Here is a 22,330-nt window from a genome sequence, read left to right as displayed (position 1 = left end):
TAAATTTAATGTGTAATGGAGAGAGAAGACTTCGTGTGTTTGTCAACGCGCGTTGATGTCTAAAGGCCACTTTAGTAATTACTTACAAAAAACTCCAGGCGAACTAACAATTTTGAAGAAGAAGATTACTTAAACGATTTCAATATCAATATCTTTACTATGATAGCGAGCGTAGTTCTAAACTCACTTGGCTAATCAAAAGAAATAACAGAGATACTATATGAAACAGTTATTATCTATGTGAGACTTCCAAACGGTTTCACCTTTTATTACCAAAGGTAACAAGACCATTGAACTCACACTTGCTATGGCATCTTAACATATTCTCACTTTCAAACTACTGTTTAATAATAAAATAATTCAATTAGAGAGAATTTATTACATTAAATTTTTAAATTTTTTTTATTGTTTTATGACCAGAGGAAGGTTAGAAAATATATACCACAAAGATATTATGACTGTTTTTGCTCTTCTCAGATTATTATTTTATATACTATTTCTTAAATAAGATTAAATATGAGCCGCAGTCTCTAAACAATAGTTTCCATTTCTGCCATCAAGATATAGCCTTCTGATTTTATTTTACTTAACTATTATTGAAACTAATCATTGTACTTAAATTTTTTAATTCTCTCTTACAAAAGTTATTACGAAGTAAATATACAATTTGAAACAATATATTATTTAAATAAAAGTATCTATAACATGTATAATATCTCAGTTACCATATAAAAAATGTGATTTGTAATGAAAAATGTGACAGAAAATTTCTGTGAAATTTTTCAAAAACTGTAATAGAAGTTTCTTGACATTACAAAGATTGGACTCAAATATTATTTTTGGAGCGCGTCAATTGAGTAAGTTATAAATCTTAAACTAACTTATTATATGTACACTTGATTGACAAAAAAAAAATATGTACTATAAATCACTCTTTAAAAATTTTTTTTATTTTTTTGTATACTGATTCTCATATCTATTATTAAAAGTAAGAGTCTGTCGAGCTTTTATAGTACTATAGATATAATGACGAGTGTCCTTACAAGCCACCTCTATTTTCACTTTGAACCTAAAACCATCAAAAAGGTGACTTATATACCTCTCAAAAATAAAGTGTTCATACCTATATTCTTTCAAACTAAGAAAAAGTTTATATATATGTACCTATATAGTCCACTAAATTATATAGTTATAATTCAATAAAAAATTTTATTATTTTTATCTATAATAATGAAAATGAATGATAACCCATACAAGACATTTGTATTTATATAAAACAATAAACAATCTGCAATTTTTTTTATATATACCCTATTTCATAAAAGAAAAATTAAGATCACTTCATCATTGAATACATTGAAACCTTATTTTAACAATAATTTGAAATTATATATCATTTTATTTTTTTTTTATTGAGTAGACAACAAAATTCGACTCAATTTTGACTATACGGATTACGGATTATTTTTTGTTGGAAATTTTTTTTTTGAAGTACATTCATCATGGGCAATGCATTTTTTAACTTCCTAAAGGAGTTTCGAAACTACAATAAGCATCTTAAACCAGTGGAGAGTGCGAAACAAGCAGGCCATATATGGCGCACAATGTCAGATGAGGAGAAAGAGCAGTACGTAGGTGTAGACTATAAGGCTGTTCGTAACTCAAGTACCTCGGAATGTGGTACATGTGGGAAAAAGAAGAAAAAACCCTGTGGGCAGAAGAAAAAACGCAAAAGCTGCCCAAAGAAAAAGAAGCCTAAGTGTAAACCGAAGCGTAACCCCTGTAAAAAGAAGAAGAAGCGCCGCCAAATTTGTTGCTAACTTATTTTAATGTTGACTGGATAAAAGTGAGTAGGATTCAAATTTTTAAAATTGATTTTTATTGGTATTAACAATATTTAACTAATGTATTAACCAGAATTGGGTGGCGTCACTAGTTTCATATTTCCGATCCATACTTCTAAGCCACCAAACAGTCTTCTTCATCTGACTGCAAAATCATAATTAAATGTAAAAACAATTGTGAGTATATTAGAGCTATTACTTAGAAATCAGTGTATTATATAAATACACAAATTTTAAAACTGAATATTATATTGTATTGTCTATAATGCACAAAACACAAAAGTTAGCTGATTTGGAGTATCTAAACACACAATGCTCAATTGTAGACAAAATTATATTACATATTCACTTAAAAGTTATAATTAATTTTTTAAACATTAATACATAAAACATCTTGAAGATTTTATATAACTGATAGTTAAATATTATTCTGCTAAAGTTTGAAAAAAAATCCAGATGCCTTCTTATAATGCAACTGGATAATTACCACCTACACTGATTCATTGGTTCTAATATGTGAGCGAAAAAGGTAAGTGAATGAGTTAAGTAAGTTATATCCAAAATTAGTAAATTGAAATCACAAAAATTCAATTTTAAGGATGGTTCCAATCTCAAAAATAAAGCATCCGAAAAATTTGTTTCAAAATTCAGCAAAATTCACAAAATGTATTAAATTCCCCGAAATATAAAGGTTATTTAATAATACTATATACATATAATATGCATTATATACTTATATTAAATTTATTCCAGAAATTATTTATACTCAAATTCAAACTAATTAAATTATATTTTTTAATCTATAACTTATATTTTCGGCATAAGTAAAAACAGCAGATTCCGCATATTCAGAAATATGTAAGTATAAAATTAAAATGGAAAAATTAAAATTTATTTTAGGTTACCTCTACTTTTAAAAAATATTAGATATGCATTATATCTCATATATTCCAGAAATATGTACTCAAGTATATCTTAACCTTACTCCATCTCTTTAACCTAACCTATGGATATTAATGAAATTCGTAAAATGTGTCAACTTCCCCGAAATATAAAGGTTACAAAATGAACACAATATATATATGATATGCATGATTCATATTATTCCAGAAAATTGTACTCAAATTCAAATATAATTAAATTATAACTTTTATTTTCGACATAAATAAAAACAACAGTTTCCACAAATTCTGAGATATGTAAGCATTAAATTAAAATAAATATTTATTTAAACCAGAGAATATTTTGTCTCTACTTTTAAAATATATTAAATATACATTATATCTCATATATTGCAGAAACATGTACTTAAGTAAATCTTGACCTTACTCCTAACCTATGGATATTGACAAATGTTTAAATCAAGAAAAAGCTTCATCAAATAAATTCAGAAAAATGCAAGTACAAAATTTAAATTGAAGTTTAATTAAATAAAGGTACATTTTTAATTATAAGTCACCTTTATAAATTAGAGTTATATATTCAAGAGGTCTATATTAATTAAGTACCATTCCAAATTATATCGATAGTCACATATTTGGAATAAATACAAATAATTTTATTTAAAACGGTACAATTAAGAGAACAGTAAGTAAAAAATTAAAATTGCAATTTAATTAAATAAAGACACTTTACTTCACTCATATTGTAGAAACCTATATCCAACTGTATACCAATAAGAATTTATTTCTCAAAGCTGTAATGTATGGAAATATATAGAAAACTTATAAAAATTCGTGGAAGTTTAAGTAGTATTGGAATAATTGGGTTCAAATAAAATAAATGTATATTTCAAGACACCAATCTTTTCCGTAGGTTAAAGAATAACCTACAACCAATTATTTATTTTTCTAATCCCTGGAGAGGTCTAGTAGAGCGGTTATGAAACGAAACGAAAGAATATCTATTAATGTCCATATGTATATTTTTTCAAAATAAATTACAGTAACATACTACATATAAAAATTGATTATCTTTTAGTTTTAATATAATTCTTAAAAATATTGACGACTTTATTTTCTTAAACAAATAATTAATTAATAACAGCAACTGTATAACATAATCATCTTTCTCAACTTGTACTTAATAACTTAACACTGTTAAATATTATGAATGCTAACAGTATTATGTTAAGTTGTTTACATGAGAAATTTTTATGCTATTAACATTTCGTCTCCATTTTATGTCATTTAATCTACTTTGCAGACTAGTTTCATTATTTCACCTATTTGTTAAACACTGATTATTGCTGTCTATTTTTGTTTTTCTTTTATTTTTTAAATTATTTTTTTTTATCAGTTTTTGTTTATAGTTTTTAAATATTCAAAGAATCAAAGCATACCAACTTTCTAGAACTTCGCTGAAAGTTATTTAGGGTTTATCAATATTAAATTATTATTCCATTTATTGTTATCATGTTTTATTAAATTTTTCTTATAAGAAACTGAAAACAGTTATTAAAAGCTTATAGACTAAAAAATTATAAATTACAAGTGCTTTTAACCATTGTTGCAAACACATTTGTCTTTAAATTAAAATAGATTATTTACTGGTTACTGTAGTTAAGATTAATTATTGGTTATTTGTGTCACGAAGCAGAACAAATCGAGTATGTTTTTTTGATTTTAATGCTAAAGCATGACATATGATGTAATATGATATATTTTTGAAAGTAAGTTTAAATATTTTCTTTCACCAACAGAGTATGTTTAGGTCTATATGGACATTTATATTTTTTATATACCACAATCCATTGAACAGTATGCTCTGTACATTGAATGTGGTCTCTGACGCTTCTCTCTATTGTATATGCAAGCAATCATTCAATCCAACCGACATGGTTGTTTATACTCTATATTCATATAAAATTGAAGTCACATCAATAAAGTCTGTACAAAGCCTACAATCTCCGTGTTAAGACACAAAACTATCTGATAGAAAAATTTTGATTCTTGTGCCAAGATGTTTACATTTTCTAAATATAGTGATATTAGTTGATATAAGGCTTTTTTAAACGTTTTTGATACAATTTAAAGTAAACTAAAAATTTGATCTGAGTCGCATCCTTGCCCGGCTTCGCTATCATAAAGAGTTGTTATAGTTCTTATTATTCAAGGATTTAACCAATTCTTGAATTAAATGTATATGCGTTAAATAAATATTAAATACCAAACAAAATTAATTTCAAAAAAATTAAAAATAAAAAGCTAATAGATCTTTTTTCAATTCATAGTTTTTGTTATAAAACTATTTTTAATATCAATTCTATTTCTTTAAAATTTCTATCAAATGCAAAAATAATTAATTTTAAAAAAATTAAATAGAATAAAGTTAATAAGCTGTTTTTATGCTCGCAATTTTGATTTTAAAACAAAATATCAATTTCATTTCTATTTAAATTTTATTCAATGCAGAAGTAATTAATTGCAAAAAATTTAAATATTTAAAAATTAATACACTGTTTCTAAGCTTTCAACCAACTCTGAATATCAATTATATTTCTATTTAATTTAAATATAATTAAATTTTATTTTAAATTTAAGTTGCTCAATTCTATTTCTATTTAATTTCCGTTTAATGCAGCAATAAGTAACTTCAAAAAATTTAAGTATGAAAAAGTTAATAGTGTGTTTTTAAGTTTGCAATTTTGATTTTAAAACAATTTTAAATATCAATTTTATTACTATACAATTCAGAATCTGTTCAATGCAGAAATTAATTTTAAAAAACATTTTTATATAGAAAACTTATAGAGTCTTTCACATTCGGAGTTTTGATTTTGAAACAATTTGAACTATCAATTCTTTTTCTATTTTATTTCAATTTAAAAAATTTAACACTTAATTTCAAAAACATTAAATATAAACAATTTATAGGTTCTTTCATGCTCGGAGTTTTGATTTTGTAACAACTTTAAATATCATAAATAAATTACTTTAATATTTGTCACTACAAAAAGAAACTAATTTAAAATTAAAATAAAAATTAAACAAATACAAAATGCAAATTAACATAATTAATTCGAACTAATCCTTAAGTCGAACTGTCGCTTTCCCATACAGTTTCGGTTATCGCCTTAATCTTCACTTTTTAATATTTAATTAAACTTTTACCCTAATTGAAAATAATGTGCTGCTATTTCTCTAATATTTACTAATTAAGGGAACTGGATGAAAACAGAAAAAAAAAACTAAAATATAAATTGCAAATGAGCGAAATGTAGAAAGAAAACAAATTCAGCATTTCTAGTATTTGCATTTGTTTTGTGTTAAAATAACGTAGAATAAGTATAAATGGCGAATGATAAAAGCTAAAACAGCCTTTTTATTTCACTTCACGCTACTACTATACACTTTACTCTATTCTCCACTCTATACTGCTCTATTTTACGCTATTCTATCTATGTTCTGCTCTATTCAAAATTGTAATTCTTGCCTTTGTTGCGCTGTAATTGTTCCTGTGTTTTCATTAGCAATTTTTTTTTTATGTTTTTTTTTGTTTTTTATACGTAGGCGTCTCTTCGTATACGAATACAACAGGATATACGCATACAAACTATCACATAGCCGCCGCGCTTATGTCCTTGAGTTGAATGTCGATAAGCCCAGCCCGTACGAGTAATTTGCCAACACTAGTTTTTATCTTTAATTTTTCCACTTTCGCATTTTAGCACAATTTTTTATTTATTTATTTTCTTATTTTGTTTTTGTTTAGAATTTGTTTAAAGTTTATTTTGTTTTTATTTTGTTAATTTAAATTTTTGTTTTGTTCATTACTTTCTTGTTTACGCAAATTCACATATGAGAAATGCAAATTATGCACACACATTGAAACCAAAACAAAACAAAATTTACACATACACACGCACACACACACACAAACAGGATCTTGCGTAGCTCTTCATTAATGCAAATTCATCAGCCATTTTATATTTTCTACAGCACAAATGAATTTCACTTTCACTCACTTTTCATACCACTTGTACCATTTAGAAACGCTTCAGGCTTCAGAATTAAAGGAAAAATTTATTCATTTTATATTAGATTTCGTTATGAAATTTTTTAATAATTTAATCCTTAAAAAAGTTAGAAACAATATTGCTATAATAGCTTTTCATGACCTTGGGCTATTATTTTACGTTTGTTTCGTATTTAAAGTAATTATCGTTTACTTTCCGAAGTATCCATCCATAAATTGATTAACACATTTTTTTATAGTTTTATTGTTAAAAGAATATTATGTATAAAGCATGCATAGAACGACTTCTGGTGCATTATATAGAGCTTTTTTGCCTCACAACAGTTCAAATTATATGGTATATACTGAAATTGCTGTACATACTCCATACACCAGCACTTTAAAAAAATAAATTTCGTTTTGTCAGTAGGTCATTAGAGCTTTTTGCCATTTTTTGGGCAACTTTATTCCCATATTAGTTTATTAATTTCTTCTGGAAGGGTTGGTCTACCTAATGTTTGAAGAAATGACGAGTACTCATCCATGCTGATTTCTGAATCTGCTGTGTAAATATAACAACTTCATCATTTATTTCAGTCGCGAAGTTCAGATCAGAGTTGAGATTAAGATTGTTTTCAAGGTGTGGCCTAAAGAAATTTTCTGTCAGTAGATTTATTAATTAAGTAAGGTTTAGGCTCATTTATAAGTGTACTTTCATTAATAGAAAGGTGCACAGGTGAATGATCAGAGGAGAGATCGTATCCATTTTCTATATGTAAGAGTTCTTTCAGCATCTTGTTAGTTAGAAAAAATTCAATCAGATCCGGTCGAAAAAATATCACATCCTGTGGCTTTTAACAGTTGTAGTTGTAGTTAACCACGAACCGCAATGGAAATGTTAAGCATTCAAATCTCCGCCAATAATGAATTTGTTTTTAAATTTTTTTTATTTTTTAATTTTATTTTTAATTTTTGGAAAGGAAGTCTATATATTGATCTGTAGTAATAGAATGCCTTGGAGGACTATAGACCAAAATAATTAATAATTTTTGATTACGCACGTTAATATTGATACAGTTCTATTTTAAATAAAAATAACAATAAATTATTGTCAAGTAATATTCATTTTGTTCATTGCTTTGATGACAAATAACTAAGCCGTACTTTGCACCATATATGCAATATGCATAGGTCAAAACTGTGTCAATAGAATAAACGTTCGAAGTTATTACACCATTACTCATTAATTATTTTGTAAGATATTATATAGGTACGTCTAATTTGGGTTAACCAATTCGACGCAAGTAATTTAAGTAATAAACAATAGAATCAGTACAATAGAATAAGATTCTATTGAAAATTAGTATAAGGAACTGTGTTAGATTTAAGAAATTTGAATAAATGAAAATCAGTTTAATTCGAACTGATAATAATTCCAATCGAGGTGTTCAGAAATTAATTAATAACTTAGATCTTTACTGATACCATGTTGCATGGCGATCCTGCCATATTATTAATTGAACTTTACAATGTATGTATAATATTGTTCTTGAGAATAATTGTTGATTTCTACAAAATACAATATCTCAAGAACATCTCAAAGAATGCGGAATGATACATATGCAATCTTTTAAAACTATATTTTTTTTATGCTTTAGAAATATAAATAAATAAATATAGAAATATAAATAAATAAATATAATAAATATAGAAAATTTTTTTTTTTTTTGCTGCGCTTCACAAAAAGCTTACCTAAGAAATCTCAGTTTTTCACAAAAAAAAACATTTACTATAAACAATTTTGCATTAATTCTATATAATTTTAATATAATTTTTTAATATGTTAAAATGTGAAAATTTAAAATACATGTTTAGTGCTAAAGACCTTTATATAAAAAATTTAAAAACTTATAAGAACTCTTATCAAATAATATAAAAAATATACACAAAATATTGGTCTCGCCCGTGCGATTCGTAGAGATTAGGTTCTATACATAAAAAGGAATATATAAATCATGCAACAAATAATGCCTCTGCAAACAGAAATAGTATTAAAATTTAACAATTAAAACTAAAAATATAATTAATTAATTCAATTATTCTACAGCTGGTTTATAATTTCGTTCTACTATAAACACAGCAAGTGAATTTGTTAATAAACATTCACAGCAAATTAACAAAAACTCCAGAAAAATGTGCGAACATAAAAGTCAAGTACGGCTTTGGGTTAGTTGGTTAATGTGCGCTGACTCTGAGCTGTGAATTTGGCAGGACACGAGTTCGATTCCTGGTATTTACAGTCCCAACAAATTATTTACGAATAATTAAATACAAGAATTCTTTTCAAAACCACTGAAGATGGATACTCAAAACATCTGTATGGTCAGTCAAAAATATTATTAATTAAAATAATATAAAATAAATTTTTGTTGCTGTAGTTAAAAACTGTTCGAGAAACCTCTTTATAAAAAACATAATAATGAGTAGCAGTAAACACATAAACGGTATTGTAATTTTCGATACCTTTTCTACTAATTCCATCTATATAACTTTATTCATAATAAACCACTAATTAAAATAAAGACATTAAGTAATAAGAGGAATGAAACAGAAGGCAAAAATAAAAAACAGTTTAAAATTCATCACAATTGAGATTTTACATGAGATTAGTAAGTAGATAAATTTTTTTAGTATCCAGTAAAAAAATGTTAAACTTATATGCGGATTAAGTTATTTATCTGCTAATCTTTCTGCACAATTTCAATGCCTGCAAATAATACGCTACGAAACGAATCCTTTCATAATATGCTACAGGACTGATATAGAGAAGCAAAAATTGAAGAATTCATATTTCACATGGAAAAAAAAATGTGAAATCACATAAAAAACAGATATACATTGTGTGAGGCATTAAGTTTTGTTATAATTGTGTACCGTAATGAGTGTGATATATGTTCCTTTGTGGTTTCCTCATATCTGCAGCATACCTGCTGTGGTTGAATGCCAAATAAGTAGGTGAGATTTTTACCTGCCCCATTACAACGTGAACGAAATAAATTATTTTCACAATACTTTACAGCATTTTTCACCTCACCACTTTTGTCTTAATTCAGACTGATATAAATTTTTATTTGGAAAAAATTCTCTGCATGTAATTATACAAACCAAAAACAAAAAAATTAACCTGACATGCACATTAAAAACTGACAGCGTAATTTTTATTCATCCGCAAAAATAATTACTCATACGCCATGTTAACCCTTTTTACATGTGTAATTATATGAACAAAAAATTGTTGTATTTCTAGAATTAATATTTGTGTGAGTACTTGTCGATTTTTTTATTGTCATTTTTTAATTTCTGCATCTATTAGCTTGGAGTAAGAGTTTAATAAATTATTGGAAAATCTATGTTTACACAGATTTAAAGCAATTATGTGTGTTCAATAACGATGTCTGTAGATGTCTCAGCTACCTTAAAATAACTCACTAGATTTATGAAAACTATTATTTTTCTTTAAATTTTTACAATTAAATTTTAAAAAAAATAATTAATGTAATATTTTTCCAATACCTAACTAAGGTACTCATAAATAAGTTTTGAAATACTCCAAATTGTTATGATTCCTATAAGCACAAAAATTTTTTTTTAGATACAATAATTTTGATTAGATACCATATATATATGGTAATCATGATTTTAAGAAATTAAAGTATTTAAACCTGGTTCAGCAGTTGGTCGTAATTTTTCTATATTGCAACGACATGAAACGATAGTTTAAATTAGATAGATGTTGATAGTGTTCGTAAGATAAATTCTTACTTATATCACTATTATTAAAATTGTAAATATATATTATTCCAAGAACTTTCTTAAATAATATAATTGAAAAGCTTTATATATATTATTTTCTTACAATCTAAAGAAACTATAATCAAAGTTCTATTTATGGAAACTATTTTTCTTTTCCACTAAACTTACACAAATTTTTATGTTTAAACAAATTAATAATTCATTAATAGATTACAATATTATTCTGAAATTGAAACCCATTTATCAATTGATCCATAAAGCGTACCATTATCCCTCATAATTGCACAAACTGCTGCTTTAGCCGTAAGCCACAGCTATTTCACAGACAATTATTTAATTAACTTATAAAAAGTCATTGCTTATTGAACAATTACATTAAAAATTAATATCATTTACTATCGATATAATTAAATATGTTAATTGTTGATTAAAACCAATATTTTACATAAAATAATTTTTTATTAATTAATTTTAATGCTTTTTTATTTAGTGTTAAATTAAAACTTACTTATTAAAATACAACATGTTCAACAATTTAATATTTAGCATTTAAAAAATGTAAAGTTACTTTATAGTAATATTTATTTTTAATTTATTATATTAAATAATTTCATTTCATCAGTTTAAATAACAATTTTTCTACTATTATCATTTATTCTTAAGAAGACAAAAACAGAAGTATTAGGCGCAACTTGGTAGAGAACCTTAAAACCAACTTGCTAAAATGAAAAATTGAGACTGAAAATGAATTGTTATAGAAATTGACGTTGCAAATGTTTTGGATATTAGTAATCTTAATCTCGAAAAAAATTCAAATCAAATTTGTTAATTGCAAAAGTCTTAAAAAATGTTTAATGTATCACCAGAAAATTTTTCAACTATACTAGATGCTTTGATAAATACCCAGGCTAAGTAATGTAAACGTATTTTTTTGATTAATTTTATGCTTTAATATAGTCCCCTTTTATCTCGACATGCCATGACCAACGATGCTTCAATATTTGGAAACCTTTTAAATATAAGGGTTTATCAAGTCTTCTGAAATATACCACATTATCCACATTCCATTTTATCATTTCATGTAAATCTCTTTCCCTGGAGGCATCTTTTCATGTTTGAGAACAGGTAATAGTCACTAGGAGAGAACTCTGGAGAATAGGGTGTGTGAGGAAGCATTCGTACTATAATTCATTTAATTTTGCTAAGCATTCGTACTATAATTCATTTAAATTTGCCATTTGCCAATACCTGACCACATAGCTTATGAAAAGGCATGTATGAAATTGTACTATAAAGTGAAACTTTCAAAGTTCTTTCAATTACATAAAGCTCTGAAGATCAGGAATTATTGAAGCGTCGTGTCTTGCTTTAACATGCAAGTCAAAATTGATATAATTGAAAAACATTAATAGATAGTCTTAAATGGTATATTACGCTAGAAGTAATACTTTAAGTTTTATTATTTTTGATAATAAAATATAGAAATAATATTTTTCATCCCCTCATTTCGGAGAAACACGAAGAACTATTCTTGAATCCCTACAATATATTGCATATTTACCAACGACAGATTATAGCGCTTCCATTATATAAGTATCTAGCACCGATCGTCAAATAACTAAAGATCTCCAAAGCAAAACTTGAACAATTCAAAGCAAGTCGACCAGAACTTAAAAAACTTAAAATATGTAATTATGACAAAAACCATAACATTTTAAAATAATAGTAATAGTCTGAAGTTGACATTTGTGATTTGACTGTTTGCATAACATGCCTTTATGTTAACAACTATAACGAGCGTAGAACTGAAGTGGCCATCCATTATTAGACTGTCTGCATATTATGGTTCTAAGGATATAAAATATTTTATTGTTTTAAGTGTTTATGCTTTAGTAAACGAAATAAATAACATTGGTTCTACAAAACATACAAATTCATATCGTAAACGTAAATTATGCTTTCTAAATATAATTTAAATCAGTTTTGTATACAAAGCGTTGCACGTTTTCCTTTCAGGAAATTGTAAAAATCAGGGAATTCATTAATTTAATTAATTTTTCTGGTTATGGAAGTTATAACCTTAAAATAAAAGGCATTATATTTTCAATTTTATTATTTAATTATTTGACTTTTGTGAGAAAAATTTTCTAAACTCTTTAAAGGAAACGTTTAACTTTTTATTATTTAATCATTTTAAAAATTATGAATAGCAGAATTAAAATTTTCAACTTACTTCGCAATAACTTTGAATCACTCTTTCTTTTGTCAAACCACATTCACATTCTCTATTGCCTTCGTATCTGTACTCTGCGAAGAAAATTAGCCACACAAGCAATTTAAACTTTTACAGGATAAAGTTTATAAAAGTTATAAAAATGTCAACGTTTTCTTGAAATTTTTATTATTTTCTACTGGTCTTATTAAAAGCAGGAATGACGCCAACCGATCTATAACCTCCACTCACGGCACAAAAATATGTTGCGGATGAAATATTTTTGCAGCATATTTGCTGCACATGACCCATAGTGAAGTCATGGCACCAAGCGGACAACTTCTGCTACTGCAGGAAATGAAATGTCCACGCCTATCAATTATATTTAAGGCGATAATAAGGAGCAAAAATTGCCAACTTATGACGTTGAAACGCGTATTTGACAGTTGTGAGGACAATTTTACTAAATAGGACTTAACCTTGTCCATAGAAAATTAAGTAAGTAGTAAAATTTGATATGCACGAACTTTGTCGTGAAGATGTGAGTGACATTTTGTTCAATGTTGCTTTCTTTTTGTATTAGATTGTGAAAAGGACATTTTACAGCACAAATACCATTTAATCTAACCATGAAAAAGTACCAAAGCTGTAGGTTACTCAGCAGTTAACAACCCTTTTTTTCGCATTTTGTGGTTATTTGGTTTCATTTTATTTGTGATTTTGTTTTATGTGTTTGTCTATAAGTGCCGAAGCCAATAAATAAAACATTTAGTAGTTGAAAGAAAACGGTCATTGCCAAATTAAAATTGGGGTTCAGTGAAAAATAGACTATTATTTGTAACAGTTAATAATACTGATATTGTACAGTACTAAAAAGAAAATGATTTATGGAGATTTATTTGTAAAGTATTATTACAAAAACGTAAGTAAATGATAAAATCATTTATAAAATAATAAAATATAAGGAAGTACAATATATTTCCAAAAGATATTTATAGTTTTTTGTCTTTTTAATTTCATATATATATATTTACAAAAAATTTTCCTACGAACGAACGGTATAAATTATTTGATCAAAAATTATTGAATGTGAGTTAGACAGAATAGAGGCGGTGCGGATGATGTTAACATCCAGGAACTTATTATAAGGTTATCAAGTAGTACCAAACAACTATTTGTTAAGATCGTTGAGATATATATAATGAGTCATACATATTAATATTTTATAAAATAAACCACTTTTCAGATATGTTCAGATTTTTCACATATTAGGTGTAATATTTATAAATATCTAATTCAGATTTCATAACCACCACTTTCTTCTTAATCAAGTTGATGCTCAACAAATAAAATATGCTTTACGATCCCTAAATATAAATTCAAGTAGTATCGTTGTACATTAAATCCATTTGTTTTCTTTGTTTAGAATTTCATCGATCTAAGTCAATAAGTATCAAACTTGTTCGCAACTCTATGTACATTGTACATACTTAAGTACTTATTCTCACTAAAGTGTAAAATAGTACCTTTGTGATCTAGTCAAAATATAGACTTTCTTAAAGCAATATCTATACAACATCCAGAAAATAATCAATACAAATTTTTGGGTCCTACAACCAAGCCAAAGCAACAGATGAGAAATGAAAAAACAAACTTGAATACACTATCAGAAAACCGAACAGGAATATTGATTGAACAGGAATTAAGATGGAACGCGCAAGGTTAGAGACATGCCGGTGCGCCCGCTATGGTTACAAAGAAAAATGCGATTTAAAAGACATCGATTACATATGGTATAACATCGTTTACTATGCTTATAAATGACTTCGATTTATATTGATATGAGAGGCCTCGTGCTACATGAATTAAAAGAGAATTTCATATATGCTAGTATTGAAGGATTGAAGTGGTGAGATTAATCTATTTAATAATGGCTTAAATCATTATCGAATCTAATATTGGTATTTAATTTTAAAATTCTTGTTATTGTGTTAGTACACCTAGTAACTTTTTTTAAAAGTCCCAAAATGAACTACTATTAATTAAGTATGAATTCTAAATGCAAATCTAATTTCTGATGTCATTGAAAGTAAAAATTTGGCTACTTTCGAAAACGTTAAGCCATTGAAAATCGTGTGGTTTGCTCAGTACTACGACGTTCATGAGCAAAGCTCCTCTTCTCGACCTCGTAAATATGGTTACAGGCTACACACATTCATGTTAGGTTGAAAAAGCCTATCAATGGGAGTTCAATGCTATATGTTTTTGTAAGAATTGATGAGGGTTACTTAAACCGTCCGTGCTAGAGCGTGTGTTTGCACCGCCCACGGCAAATGTTCGAGTGGCTGAATTTTATTCGCTACTTTTTCAAAACATTTAGGCAAGATTTCAATCCTGAGGTCATTTTTTGCTGCTATTTATTTAAAATGTGAAAATGTATCGATAAAAGTGAATTTGATTTTGTTGATTTTTAGGCACGATACGGAAAAACTCTGATTTGTTTATTTAACAAAAAAAGGCAAATAAATATTCTATTTTATATTTACGAAAAAACCTACAAATGTTGGCAATAAATTATTAAATATTTTTTAAGCTTGAATTTAATGAAAACTTCGATTTTTTCAAAATGTTTATATATTCACCAGTAAATAACAAATTGAGTAAATAATTTACCCTTTTTTAAACACATCTGAAACATACATTTGTATTAATATGAATTTTAATAATATATATGGTTAAAAACTATTTTATTATAGAAGACATTTTAATTATTTTGCAAACTCTAATTTTATATATGAAATAAATTATATTTAAACAAGTAACAGTTACTAGGGTCATGTACTTTTAGAAAAAATAAATCTATAAAATCAGGGAACATGTCATGCCAATTAAAAAAAAAATTAATTACAGAAATTGTTATAAATATTCATATAGAATAAATTTATTTTAATTTAATATTTCTTTTATTAATTTTTTATGCATCACAATTTAATATATCTTTTACTTATATTATGAAGCAGTTTCAAAAACATATTGGCTTGTAAAACATTTTTCTTCGACTCTTAATCATAATACATCAAAATCATATTCATTAAGAACCATGAAGAAATATTTTTGTGCATGAAAAATTATAATCCAGACTTAAAACTCAGAAGAATTGTTTATACTACTTAGAAGACTAAAATATTCTAAGAGGTTGAAGGTATTGCATGAAGATATAAAACAGATCGAAAGCGAAGGTATCCAATGAAGAACATTTTAAAATCTGCTCAAAAGCAATAACTTTTATTGCTGGCGTATAATATTAATCACAATTAGTTATAATATCAATAAAATAAAATATTTTCTAAATTTTCAATAAAAAATTATGGATTTAAGAAAGTATTTACTTAAAATTACAATGAAAATTGCAAATCTAAAATATGTTCCGTCTGAAGTCATTTTTTTTCTAATCTGTATTATCTAGTAAGCATATGTCCAGAATATTTGGGTGATAGCTGATACTTTCCAAGTCTTTTTCACTAAAACGATTTCATCATCAATTTTTGGTATTCTCAGATCTCTATGAATTGTCTAATTGAAAACCAACCATGGTGAATTTAAAATTGATCTACGTGTTTTATTTTGTAATCTCTGCAGGATCAGTCTAGGGTACCTGGTCCAGACTGGTTTAAGCATAGTTTTATGTAACAGTATCTATTTTGAGTTCTAAATTTGAGAGTTCTGAATTTGGTCCAAATAACCAATACAGTATTAATAAAGAATATTCCTGGAAAATATATTCAATGTCTTTCAAAGGCTATGTTATGAAAATAGGCATGATCATGTTAAATTCTGGATATTTTTAATGTTAGTTAAAAACTTGGCATTACAAAAAACAGAGTAAAGAATAATTAAATCTTTTGCAGACTAGTAAACTTAATTGTCAGTTAAGTTAGTCTAATCAGTCAGTTCTTTAAGCAAAAGTTTTAAGCGACAAATGTTCTATTCACAAATGTTTTAAGATTAAGTCTGATGTTTCAAATATTAAAACAATGAAACACACTATATAAAACTTACTTTTGACTGAATCCATAAAGGTTTTTAATGATAGACTTTCTAGATAGACTAGACTCACAATTTGTTGGCGAAGTGCTGCCTGTTGTGTTCATTAGCATTTAGCACAGACTTGAACATGTTATCTGAATGTCATTCAAATATGTAAACGTGTAGGTTTGCTCATAGTACAGGTATTTTCTTTCTTGGTTGACAATCAAATTTGCAGGTCGACACCAGGCTTTACTCAGGCTAACAAGACTTTCTTTACCTTATCACTTTGATTAAAATAGTTTTACTCAGTAATAGATGCCAGAATTTGCGTAAATTACTATAAATTACTATGCTTAAATATGAGTACATCGATACAAAAATTATTACCTTTTAAATTTAAGTCAAACCAGAAGATATTAAAACAGTAGTAAGAGTAGTAGTAAAAAATAGTTCCAAGAGTAAAAATTGTGAGTTTTGATGTCACATGTCATATCTTCAAAACATGCTTTAATCATCATGTGACTATATACATGATACTAGTGAAAACTCTTTAGTCATTAAGGAAAGCTCCTCTATAAGCAAATTATTAGTCCATCTTTGCGGTGTGGTTGTGTCGAATTTCATAAAATAGAAAGAAACTCCAAGAGCTGCAAAAATTCTGAACATTATCATAAGAAAGATAATTAGAACTGCAGAGTAAGTAAGAAACTCCGATATAGAGACAGTATTCTTTTTATTAAAACCATCACAGAGCATTTTACTTTAATTCCACTTAGAAGAAATCAAGTGGCGGAGGGAAGATGGCCGATATACGATCTGCCATACTTTTGGTAAAAACGAAAAGTGTTTTACAACAAAAAAGATGTGGCTTATCAGCACTCGGAGGAAGAAGTAAGGGTATTAGCGGTTATAAGCTCGTTTATTCAGAATTCACAACTCATGAGGATATTAAAATAGTTCGTGAGTACCATTATTTACTTGTATTCTAAATTTAAAATTGAGTTATAATTTTATGAACGGATTATGTGACAACTTGCTATGTATGGCGGAGTTGTGCACTATTAATGATTAATGGTAAAATAATACCTAACAAATCGTTTTATTAGTGGGTTATAAAAAACCTCTCTACAAGGAAGCCATTAGAGTTTAATGTACCATCTCCATAAATCAAATAGAACGGCGAAATTTTTAAAAGAACAAGAAAAAATTTGCTTTGGTTTCCCCTAATTTTAATATATAACTATATTTAAGAATTGTTATATTACAAAACATTACTTTTTTTGTTTTATTATTTTCAAGGTTTTATATTATATTAGAATAACACCACTTTAAATTTTTTTAATTTAGGATGTCGGGTCTCTTTTTTGAAAAATCTCAGCAACAATTCTAGAGTTTACTCACACAATTCCCGAATTTTTACAAATACAAATTCAGTTCAATTCATTTAATTCATTTTCGGTAAACCACGAAATCTTCTGAGTTGACCTTAAGTTGATATGGTCATCGTTACCACTTCAATTTTTCCTTATCAAGGAAAACGCTCGTATGCATTGTTTTCAATATGGTTGGTATATGTCATTTACTGGACCCAAACTAATTTCGTCATTAAAAAAATGGCTTGTACTAAATTTTCTTTTAATTAACACATTTCAAGAAAACTTCTTTTTCATACCTTCTTTTAGATCTTTATGGCATTATATAAATAGCGCTCTTTTTGTGTTTTCTTTATCAATGCACTTTGTCATTACTGTTCATATCTAATGTTGATATTAAAAAAACTATTCACAAACCTTTAATAATTTAAATCTATTGTTACCCGAAACTTTCAGGTACGGCTTGCCCGATCTACTAAATATCTTGCGTGTGTCAATCTCTCCGTCGTTGACGTGGTTTGTGATAATGCGACTACAACTTATGTGGTGTATTTAGTTGGCCGTGCTGTACTCGGCATGGCCAAGTACAATTTTTTCGGTTTATAGCATACTCTGTATGGTATAAACGATGTTGATGTTAACGGCTTTTATGTTTTGTCAAGCTAGACTTGGTTGCACTCCTTAAACATTACTGTCATTCTATCAGTCAATGACTGGCCTCGCTAACCAGTCAATTTGCCCCTTGTTTGGATTTCACCTTGAGAAGTACTGATTTAGATTATAAAATCTATTACATTAATTTAAATAAAAAATATTTGTTTACTATTTTTTACACATGAGCACAAAAAATGAAAAACAATTGCGATAACTGTTTAAATTCTTTAACGAGATAGTTCATTAAAATAATTTCTATAGTTTCCATAAGGATTCCAAAGCAAAATCCACTAATTATTAATTAAACCTCAAAAGAAACCATAAAAGATTTCCTCGTACAATAAAAGGAGCGAAAAAAAGAATAATTGAGCCAAACTAAAAATTTAATTTTTTATATTCTTATTTGGTGGAATTTTCCTATTTGTGAAGTGAAAAGTTTTTGGCTCAATTTTTCGGGGTTTGGGTTGCTACACTTTCCGTTTCGAAAATGTAATTAAATACTTTGTTTGCCAAAAAAAAGTGCAGAATTGAAAAACAAATAAATTCAGTAGAAATATGACTTGTGCTCGTAATTAATAAAAGTTTGCTGCGAAACAAAAAGACGAAAAGCATATTAGTCAAAGCAAAAGTTTTAGATACCAAAGTGTGGAATAACTGGCAGCGCCTATCATAAGAACGCTCGAGTTTCAAGAAACGCCAGCCACAAGTGTTTAAGTTAATATTTGTACGCGAAAAGAGCAAGTAACTGAAGTTTGGAAGTGCTTTGAATAATGTAATGAACTTGGCTCTTCATATCGCAAACTATTATTCAGTTTTTATTTATACGCGGAATATGAAGCACTACTTATGCAATGAAATATAAACAGAATTTTAACTGTGCTCACCAAATGCTTCAGCTCGGATAGCTTTTACCGCAAGGACATAAAAGAGAAGGAACGAGTTTTAAATTTTACGTTTTACTTTTTGTATATCACCGGAATCGTAAAATACACGGGAGGTGCTCCATGTGCTTAATATGAGTTTCGTTGCCACATGTATTGCATGACCAATTACTTTAATGGCTCCTATCATAACATAAGTAAACAAGAAGGATACTCGCTTAGTGCTTCTGTACGTGCAACATCAACGCCTGTGCACATTTTGCTCTGGTGATTAATCATATTTCATAGTTTATGTGAAACATAATACACGATTTCATTCGTATTTATTTGAATTTGAATAATATTTGCGTCCAATGTTTACGCACAAGTGTTGCATTGGAAATTTTTGATAATTAAGTCACGTTTACTGAAATATCAACTTCGGATGTGCTTTTACATATAATATGAAATTTTTGTAATTCCAGAAATGTATCTTGACTTCTCATTTATACTTACTAATTTAAGAATATACTAAAATTTAATTAAGATGCATTGATAATAAAGTCAAGTTTAGGAAATACGAGTATCATATTGTAAAAGTATCGAGTAAATATTATGAATATAAAGAATTATCAAATCTAAACATATTCCCTATCGCAAGTATATTAAATGTTCCTTCGGACTTAAAACTTTACATCATAATCTAAAAGCTTTTATATAAAGTTGAATATTTATGAAAATCAAAGCATTACCTTTTTATACACTCAGAAAAATATGCTTCAACTACATCCTAGTTAAACTGACCTGATTATTTTGTTAGAAAAATTTTAGCTCATGTAGTGAAGATGATATAAAAACCAACAAGTGGCATAGTTGAACCACCATGATGCTTCTAGTAAGAATATGTTGACCTAAGATTTGGTTAAAATCTGATTAAATCAACCAAATTATTTTTCGGAATGTACAATCAACAGTTTCATTTTATATATTAAATCGTTGATTTGACAAATATTAACAGTTACTACCTGCAATTGTGTTTTAGGAAAATAGAATACCTTAAAATATTTTATATTAAGGTCTGTTATTTCTTCCGAAGTACTAACATTGTAATTCTCAAGATTTATTTAATTTGATTTATTTGATTATTTAATATTTGTAATTTAACATTTAATTTCAATTCAATTGACTAATTAATGACTAATTCAATTGAATTAGTCTTCTCAAATGACTTGTGAATTATTTTGAATTACACAAAAGTTATTTCGTTCAATTTCTGAATAACTAAATAAACCATGAAAAATAATGATTTAATAATAATGAATTTTAAATATAACTTTCAAATCCTAACTTTTATAATGCAATAATATAAAATATTCCATATTTTAGAGATTTGCATTATTTTGAAATAACTCTAGAAACCAGCTTTGACTTTGTTAAAGTTTAAAATTTAGGTTTACTTTGGTATATCTTATTACTTTAGCTGGATTTCTATATTCCAGCCATGTTAACTTCATAACTTATTTTATTAGAAGCAACTATATTATATTACGTTCTACATTATGCCTTGTGTCAATATAGCTCAATTTTAGAGTTATCGAGATTAAAATTAAACTTTTATAATAGTAACAAAACACGACATATGCTATCCAGTGCCAATCGAGTTGAGTTGAACATATGTGAAGACAGATTCTTAACCAAAAAAGGAATGAAATATTTAGGTCTAAGTTTCGATTCCAAGGTATCATTCTAGGGCAGCATAGGTCAAAGAATCATTGAGTTGAATAATTTACTTATGTCAACAGCCAACTCTGTCCTACTATACAAAAGTGAAATATAGGCTGCTTCGCTAAAATGAAAACAGAAATTAAGGTATTAGCATCAGTACAATGAATAGTAACTGTGAAAAGTGCCTCAGCATTCCTTATGATATCTGAGGCCGCAATGCTGTTCATAAGTGGCACCTTACTTATAGATTTAGCAGTCCAAAAAATGAAAATAACTACGTTGAATAATCTAAAGATAAAACATTAGATCCAACAACTATGGCGATAAAGATACACGCCAGAAACAAAAGGAAGATGTACAGCAAGACTGATACTAGATGTTGCGTAATGGTTAGATAGGAAAACTGACGAAGTATCTTCTCCAATTCTGTTTAAGTCTTTGACATTTTTAAAAACACTTTTTTGCATTGGCAAAGCTAATGATCTGAAGTGCTTATATGGAGATGCAGACAAGAACGGCGCTGAGCACACCATCATCAGATACACCAGATGTAACACCGAAAGAACATCATTTGAAACAATAGTCGATGAAATAAACGTAATTTGATTTTTAAACAGACCCTCAATGGTTACACCTATTTTTATTAAATACGAAATCTAAAAATTATATAGCAAAATGAGAAGTAACTTAATTTATTAAACCAAATTTACTTAGAAGATATATAGCATATAGTAAGACCCATATTTTAATTTAATCTACATCGGTTGTATAATCCTTATTATTGACAAGTTTTAGTGCCATTGGTATGAAAACATATTTATGAAACTGCCTTTATGTAATCGTTTTAAAAATCGGATTGCGTAA

The 22,330-nt window shown here is 27.2% G+C and overlaps 1 protein-coding gene and 2 long non-coding RNA genes across 6 annotated transcripts in view; 2 read left to right on the top strand and 1 right to left on the bottom strand.

Moving 5' to 3' along the window:
* The window catches only part of LOC119685969, a gene marked incomplete at its 3' end in the record, with an annotated part of 70,983 nt that overhangs the window by 23,322 nt on the left and 25,331 nt on the right, over positions 1 to 22,330 (bottom strand).
* LOC119685989 lies at positions 771 to 3,235 on the top strand. Of its 4 annotated transcripts, XR_005252854.1 has the most exons (9): positions 774 to 857; positions 1,421 to 1,846; positions 1,918 to 2,021; positions 2,284 to 2,373; positions 2,443 to 2,535; positions 2,598 to 2,702; positions 2,799 to 2,901; positions 2,955 to 3,043; positions 3,143 to 3,235. It is a non-coding gene; the product is annotated as an uncharacterized LOC119685989 (long non-coding RNA). The 4 variants fall into 4 exon arrangements; XR_005252856.1 differs by having other exon boundaries at positions 771 to 857; positions 2,263 to 2,373; positions 2,799 to 3,043; XR_005252855.1 differs by having other exon boundaries at positions 772 to 857; positions 2,284 to 2,390; positions 2,799 to 3,043.
* LOC119685991 lies at positions 3,317 to 3,813 on the top strand. Its single transcript, XR_005252859.1, has 2 exons — positions 3,317 to 3,431; positions 3,496 to 3,813. It is a non-coding gene; the product is annotated as an uncharacterized LOC119685991 (long non-coding RNA).

Source organism: Teleopsis dalmanni, chromosome 2, assembly GCF_002237135.1.
Source record: "Teleopsis dalmanni isolate 2A chromosome 2, ASM223713v2, whole genome shotgun sequence".
In the NCBI taxonomy this organism is placed as follows: Eukaryota; Metazoa; Arthropoda; class Insecta; order Diptera; family Diopsidae; genus Teleopsis; species Teleopsis dalmanni.
This window is presented reverse-complemented; position numbering and strand designations above follow the sequence as displayed.